The sequence below is a fragment of the Quercus lobata genome, chromosome 6 (genome assembly GCF_001633185.2).
Source record: "Quercus lobata isolate SW786 chromosome 6, ValleyOak3.0 Primary Assembly, whole genome shotgun sequence".
Classification (NCBI taxonomy): domain Eukaryota; kingdom Viridiplantae; phylum Streptophyta; class Magnoliopsida; order Fagales; family Fagaceae; genus Quercus; species Quercus lobata.
In genome coordinates this window covers 43399919-43408638 of record NC_044909.1, presented here as the reverse complement: position 1 = coordinate 43408638, position 8720 = coordinate 43399919, and positions in this window count along the sequence as shown.

Here is an 8720-nt window from a genome sequence, read left to right as displayed (position 1 = left end):
TAAGGGAAATAATACTTAAGGCAACTATTTTCTATTTTAAACAGGAACCCAAGTCCTGCATGCTCTCGGACCATTTTAGACTTGGGGACATTATTACTAGTATAAGTTTTAAACAGATCCTAGTCCTTGCATGGCTCCACGGACCACAGGACTAGGGGAAATTTAATTACTTAAGGCAAACTATTCATAGTTTCAAAACAGAACCCAAGTTCCTGCATGGCTTCCTCGGACCACAGACTTGGGGGAAATTATTACTAATATAAGTTTTAAACAGAACCTAGTCCTGCATGGCTCCACGGACCACAGACTAAGGGGAAATTAATACTTAAGGCAACTATTCATAGTTTTAAACAGAACCCAAGTCCTGCATGGCTCCTCGGACCACAGACTTGGGGGAAATTATTACTTATAAGTTTTAAACGGAACCTAGTCCTGCAGGGCTCTACGGACCACAGACTAAGGGGAAATTGATACTTAAGACAACTATTCATAGCTTTAAACAGAACCTAAGTCCTGCATGGCTCCTCGGGCCACAGACTTGGGGGAAATTATTGCTTATGGTAGATTGGGAGATCATTACTTAAAGGAAACCATTTTAATACGTGCGCGCAGTCTGGCACCATTGCAACCCTCAGATGCGCAACCCAAAAACCCATTTTTATCTTGACCGTTTATCTGTATCTACATAGTTGCAAATGTTTAAAGAAGAGCGCTACTGACGTGCATCCATAGTAAGCAAAACGAACATTTTATATTAATATTCCGAGTACATTAGAAGGAGAGGTCCTTACAAAAGAGCGGGAAAATTGGACGACTCTCAGTCAAAAAAGGAAAGAGTACAAAAATCAAAATCCTAGAAGGCTAAGCCTCAGCAGGAGGATCTCCTTTCTACTCGGGCTGAGGAGGCAGAACCTCGATGGTAGAGTCTACGACGGGATCATTCGCCATATCGGGCACAAGGACAGCATCAGGCGTCGCCAGATCCTGCTCAGAGGCAGCTTGGACACCCTCAGGATGCGCTCGGATCTCTTTAGGATAGAAGATGCTCTCGGGCAGTCTCAGCGCCGAGTCAGCAGGAACTCCTGCAGCGTCGAGGGCACGAGACCATGAGATATCGCAATACTCCCGGCATACCTCGGGGATTTCCTCGGATAGCCTGGCCTCCGTCTCTTCGGCCCCGAGCTAGCGTGCGGCACTCTTCTCAGCCTCTGTGGCTTCTCGGATCAGTTGGGCCTCCTCTTTGGCCCGTCGCAGCTCATCCTCGACCCTTTGCAGAGCGGTCTTGAGATCCTGCACTGCCTGTTTCTCGGTGGCAAGGTTAATCTGGGTCGAGAACAGCTCCTTGCGCTGGTCCTCCGCCTGGGCCTCAGCACTCTTCAAACCAGCCTCTGCAGACTTACGCCGGTTCTCCGACTCCTTGAACTTGTCCATAAGTTCAGCGTAATCGTGCTGGAGGGACCCCAAGGTTTTCTCCACCTCCGCTCGCGCCTGGTTCTCGACCTCAGCCCGACTACTGTTACCGCGGCAAAATTCCTCAGCCACGAACACCTGCTGGGTAATCTACAAACGAAACAAGATTGCTGTAATCTGAGGTCAAATAAATTAATGAAACAGTAAAAGGATTACTTACCATCGCGAGATCCCTTTTAAGGGATAGGAAGATCTCGGGCTGAGAGAACCGCCTATAAGCCTCCATATCCCGAGGAAGAAGTAGGGGCTGCTCTAAGGCCTCGGCCACGTAGCCCGCCCGGCCTCGATTGTACTCTCGGATCGAAGCATTGTAGGGAATGGCCACCCCATCCAGCTCCAATCTGGGGCCCCATACACGCGGGGTAGCACGTACTTCCGCAAGAGTCTCCTCGTCTCGACTCTCCGAGGAGTTGCCCCTTCTGCTCCTTGGCGCGCGAGTGGTTTTTTGCTGCTTGGTCGGTTGGGCAACCACCTCGCCCTCCTCAGGAGTGTCGGCCGGCCTTTTCTTCTTTAAGTCCGGATTAACCTTAAGGCCAAGGTCTGAGGTGTCCGTAGGAGCCACAGGAGGGAGGGTCTTGCCCTGTGGTGGAGTTGGCGCCTTCGAGGACTGTCCTTTCGGCAACCGGCCTTTCCCTCGGGAGGCCATCAGCTCCTTTAGAGTTTTTCCTTTTTCTGCCTTGGGCTCTATCTCCTCGTCCGAAGTATCGTCCGAGCAGATAACGATGGAAGGAACACCAACTGCAGAATGTCGGTCCCGCTCTCCTTCGGGATCAGAAAATTCCACCAGGGGGGTCTGTTGAACTTCCTCCTCAAAATAAAACTCGTCTATTTCTGCCTCAAGGGAAAGACGAGATGATTCAGCTTCCTCTTCGACCTGAGCGGCAGCACCAGGCTCGTTTGGCGGAGGTAGCTGCTCTGCCAAGTAGGGATCTCTAACACCGGGCAACACAACTGGTGGCAGATCGTGTTCAGCTAGGAGCCCGTCCCTGGACACGTCAATCCTAGCCAACCTCGGACTACCAGCCCTTATAGCGTGACCGATAGCCTGGAAAGAGCTGCTCAGGGGTTGATAGCCCAGAACCAGATGGGCAGCACGCAACTGCCCGTCCTCGGAAACGTAGATCTCCGACCTAAGAAGGTAGTTCAGCGCTGGCACGTTCACAAAGTTTAGCCGAGGGGCGACGTGAATTTTATCTGCAAACAATCAAGGAAAAGGGGATTAGTCCACGAAATCTTCCAATTATAAAGAAAGCAAAAAGTGTAACCCCTCAATGTTAAATCCTATCCCAAAAGGGACCGATCCTAGAGACGCCGCACCTGGGTTTCCTGCCCGAGTTGGACAATGAATACCGTCGAACCACTCCCCAGAAGCAATAAGGAAATCATTCTTCACTGTCTTATTGGATATTGGGAGACAAGAGATCAACCTAACGTCCTCGTTCCGGGATTTAAGATAATACCCCTCATCCCCGAGGCGATGACATTCGTACCGATAAGCCACATCATGCCAAGTAAGGCCTAGATTCATCCGCTCGTTTAAGACATCTACACAGCCTAGTATCTTGAACATATTCGGGGCACACTGGTACGGCGTCAACCTATGGTTGAACAAGTACTCCCTTGTAATCCTACGCATGGGAAGTGTCATCCCTCCCTCTATGAAGGCAATCATGGGGATAACGACTTCTCCCGCACGCCTATCTGTCAATATTCCTTCAAGAGGACAGTACCGCAGCCCAACCGCCGAGGGAATGTGATATTTAGCCCTAAAGGCCTCCATAGCGGCGGGGGTGTTAACTAATTTCTCAAATCTACCCATCTGGACTGAACCGGGGAACAAAAGTAAAGACTCAGAAAAAAAAAGTAAAGTCCGAGGAGGAAATTGAAACAGCAAGATGAACGAAATGTACTGGTACCTTCACAAAACGTTCAATGAGGCGGTTGGGAATCTCTCGTGGACGAAACGCTTCACAAAAACGGCTACGATGGCGTAACGGTCGCAAGTGGTCGTGTACCTCTGGGGTTCGATGGAGTTCTCTGGAAGCCTCTAAGGTTTGTGAAATGCAGATAAAAGAAGAAACTGAACCCCTATGACGTCTTATATAGCCAGGAGGAGAGAGAAAAGATCGCTCCTGCCTAAAAATACGGGAAAAAACGATAGCCGTTCGATCTACGCCACACTGTTGGATGAGGGAACATAACGCCTTCAGAAGTTAATGGCCGCGCCTCGTAAATTGCAGCGCGTCAGAAGTAACGGTCCGCACGCGCGCCACACGCTCTCCTTATTTCCACCCTCTCCCAAATATCAAAACCCCGTCTTTTCCTCCTCGGAGGGAGATAGAAACCGGAGTTTTGAGGGGCTAATGTGGGGCCCGGCCCAGAAATGATGGGCTATTCCAAATTCAGGCCCATCCGAGGAGCGTCCTGTCCGAAGAGAAATCACGTATGAAGCATTACTCAATCCCAATAAACGCCAAGGAAACCTGTCCGAGGAGTAACACCTCCTCGGACCTCACAAAGCCCAGACGAGGAGCTCTCCCCAGCCACTTCAGTTCATCCTCCCAACATATAAAATGAATAAAATCCAAAATATCCCATGGAGAGCTACCACCACATTAATTGCGCCCCAACCACCCTCTTGGCCGCATTAATGAGGAAATGACCCCTGAACAGTACCGCCTTGGCCTTTGCAACTCACATAGGGAGAGATGAAGGCGTCTGATGGGACAGCCACTCAAGTAGGTGCTTAGATGGTCAACAAGTGTAGGGTTGAGATGAGAGAAGGGAGCTATATAATGTAGTGGAGTCCCTTAGAGAAGGGGAGGAAAAATTTTGTATGAGGAACTAGAGAAATAAACTTACACGTGAGAGATCCATTTTCGTGTCTTTATTTTCTGCAATCATATTGCCCATGCATCAGACTGAATAGACTCGCTGAGGCCAAGTTCTTTGACCCATCCTCTACAAATATTTATTGTGGGTTGCGCTTTGGGCCAGGGCCTGATCAATCAAATTTGGGCCAGGAAAATCGTGCAACTACAATGGATTAAATGGTAAATTATATCTGATTAGTATAAAAATTGGCATGCATGTTAAGAACATATAATATGTGTAATTCAACGGTTGGATTTTAAAAATATAAATTCAACAATAAGTTATTGAGTAGTGTAATATTATTTAGATTACGTTTGGTACATTGAATATTACGATAGAAATTATAATCTTTATTACTAGAAATAAAATGTGTTGTAATATAAAAACTAAACAAATTTATAAATTTGGTTGTGAGTTATAACATTATAATAAAGTTTAAGATTTATTTTAGGAAATATCTTCTCATATAATTATATCTCTTTAAAAATTGTTATTTTTTTTTTTTAAATTTAAGAGCGATGTGTGTTATTTTTTATGATTTTTTATTTTTATAATTGTTAAATGTATATGTAAAGTTTGTTTGTTGCACTTATTAAGGAATAACTAGTACAACATTTTTAAAGAGGAATATTTATTCCCCATTTTGAAGAATAGCTATTTATAAGGAATGATTATTCTTTGTAATAAAAATATAACCAAACTAAAGAATAGAAAAACCATAGGAATAACTATTACATTACCGTACCTATTACAGTCTACCAAACATATCCTTAGAGTTATACCAGATGTAACTTGAATATATATATATATATATGAGTTTAAGTTACACCTTGTAACTTCATAAGAGTTACATCGTTTTTAGACTGTTGATTACTATTAGATCTATGGGTCAAAAAACACTCATGGTAATGGTATTATTGCTCTCTAGAAATTAGTCAATTAAGCATTAACTCTTCTTAATAAAGGGAAAAAAAAAAAAAAAAAAATAAACAACAACAACAACAACATTAACATTCACTCTCCTCCTCCTCCTCATCTTTTTCCTCTCTCGCATCTTTCTTTTTGCAGTATGTACTTTCTAGCCTCCACCATTGATTTCTTTACAGTACTGGAAAATTTTAGAAATACATGGCCAAAGTCACTATTGTTTTAGAGAATGATTGTTGAGACTGAGTACAATTAGAGTACAACATGAATATAAAATAAGTCTCATAAACAATAAGTAGACTCACAAAAAAAAATTCATAAATATTTCAAAACTAGTAATAATAGATTAAAAAAAAAGGTATTGTTAATGCCTTAATGGTGGTCTCATAAACTAACTACTAAAAATTCTAATTCAAGTGTGCATACGTATATAAAAGTAACTGTAGGGTCTCGATTGTGGCCCAAGTCCAAAATATATGGGATCTCAGCTCAATGAGCCCAATACAATAAATTTGTAGAGTGTGGGTTAGATAACTAGGTCTTAATGAGTTGAACAATGGCTAGTATTGAGTTAAATGACAATCAAACACAAATAAGAAGTTTTTGATGTCAATGGACTTCTAATCCGAGGATATTACAATTATATATATTGATTACAGTTATATACAAAGACAATTTAGATTGTTACAGTGTTCTCTCTTCCTTTTTCCGATCCCTTTCCCATGAAGAGTCTTTCACCCTTATATATCCTCCTTTGGACCATCTTTACCATACACCTGTTGATCATCCGAGTCCTTACTTGAGTACCTGTCCCATCAGACACCCCCTCTGGTTTTTTGTGAGTTGTGGTAGCCAAGATAGTACTGTTTAGAGGTCTTCTCCACATAAATGCTGCCAGAAAAGTAGTTGCATTGCATTTAATACGGTAGTGGCAGCTTTCCCTTAGATATTTTTAGGTTTCCTTCTTTCTCGTATGTTCATGAGGCATGTTTCTATCATTGGAGCTTCTTGAAGGATTATGCTAACTGATGGAGTACATATTGTAAACTATATTCATCATATCCGAGGAGGAGTTCCTCCTTGGACAACCTTTCACTTGTTCCCTACCTTTGAGATTTTAATTGGGAACAATTAACAACTATTTGCTCCTCCTCGGACCTATCAATGTCCTCGGATAAGGCCCAAGGCCCAATATACTATTTTGGGCCCTCGTCCCTACAGTAACTATAAAACAGACCCCTTAGCTAATAGAAAATGAGCTTGATCTTTTGGCTATTTGTGTGTATATGATACTTAAGTTCATCCATTTTTAACAATTTTGATCTCCATAATAAATTTCTGTGTACACTTAAGACATCAATTAGGAGGATTTTTTTAAAATAAAATAATTAGTGCAGTTCCTTTTTCGTTTTCTTTTTTGGTAATCTTTGGGTTGATAAAAAGATGATGAGACTAACACAATCAGATAAATGAAATAAACAAAACTCTGAACCTCCAAAGGAGGTATCGAGTACAAAATAAATTGTTCATGATCCTAATTTATGTGTATATATATATATATATATATATATATTAATAAGTAAAGTTAAGAGAAAATCCAATTAGATTTCAAATTATAATTCAATTAGAGATTAATTTTGCGCCATGTGTCCCATTTAATCTTTCTTTTTTTTAATTTTTGTGCCAAGTGAGTTAATTAAATATAGAAAACGAGGAGTCCAATATAAATAAACCTAAGTAATATATATATATATATATATATGTACGTATGTATATATTTATTTATTTATATTTATATTTATATATAAAACCAAATCTTAGATAAAATTTGATTAGAATCAAAATTAGATTTTTCCTTTGTTAGCTTTTCCTACAAATTAGATTATTCAGATTTTTGTTGTTATTTTTTTTTACACTATTTCTATTTAGATATTTTGTATGAGAAGATCTTGAATGTAACAAATTGTAATTGAGCTAAACAATCCTATGCACTTATCCAATCAATTTATGAGATACTATTAAACCAATTTATTCTTTTATTTTGTGTTGTATTTAGTAGAATTTCACAGATAGTGATAGTAAATTGATATTGTATATGTAGTGTCTAATAGTAATTTTCAAAATTATAACTCAACCAATATCATTAAAATTGTAAGGAAAAATTATTTTAGTACCTCCAAATATTCTGATCGAATTAATGTCCTATATATATATATATATAATAACCTAAACTAACATCAATAACATCACTACAATTCATCATTTTTGTGCATAAGCACGAGTTACATACTAGTAGTCAATAATGCATCTACACTCTTTTTTTTCTTTTATGAAGGCATGCTTTGTCGGCTTACAAGCACATTCAATTCAATTTCCAAATTAAAAAAACGCTATGGAATTTGCAAGTTGTAGTCCATGATTCATCCTCTAAAGCCAATTTCTCACATAGTGACAAACCCAGTGACCAAATTGATGCCTGAGGCCCTGGGACTGCCACCCCAGTCATATCCAAGTTGCCTAATTTGAACAATCCATTATCAAAAATAAGAGGCTGCCATTTAACGCAATTTGTTCAACAGAGCTACAATTGTCGGTGGAATCTAGGAAGTGCTTTGGAAGAAGAGCTGTGCTAGTGGCCCGTAAAATAGCATAATTTGTGTCACAATTTGTCTATGTAACGAGTTGTGAGTGGTAGAGAGGTGATGATAAGCCTATATGGAGTCACCACTCTACCACTCGCAACTCATCATGTGGGCGAGTTGTGGCACAAATTATGCCACTTTATGTAGCACAAACATTATTCTTGAAAGAGTTCAAGTTAAGATTGGATGATTTGACATTTTTGTTCAACCAAATGCTCCACAATGCCCATCAAGTAAAGATTTATTTATTTTAATTCAATAGTAGTGGGGTTGAACATAAACCATGTCCAATGAAAATATCGTAAGGTGTCAATTGAAATATAAAGCTCTTGATGGGAAAAGAATTTTTTAAGGTAAGTACATTCTATGAAGCAAAGCTAAACATACCAATTTATTTCCAGCCATGTTCCTTATGATGAAAGACATTCTATTGCATTCCATGAAAATCTGAGTACAAATACATCATAGCCTGAAGACATTAATCAAAATCACATTTAACTTGCCATGTCCAGTCATTCTTATAAAGGAAGGCCAAATTAAGCTAATTCATTCAACAAGATGCCCAAGCAGTTAGAAGATTCACATCAATTCATGTATAATAGGAAAAAAGTGTAAAATTTACATAATTTTACCCTAAAATAACCCAGATCAATCCATGTATAATTATGTAAATATACATTGACAATACTCATTTTACATTTAGTTATTTATTCTTTGTTTATGTTTCTTGAAGATGAGGAAGAAAGTAAATAGTAATTTTTATGTGTAAAGAAAGATAAACAATTTTATAAAAAAAATAATTTTTTT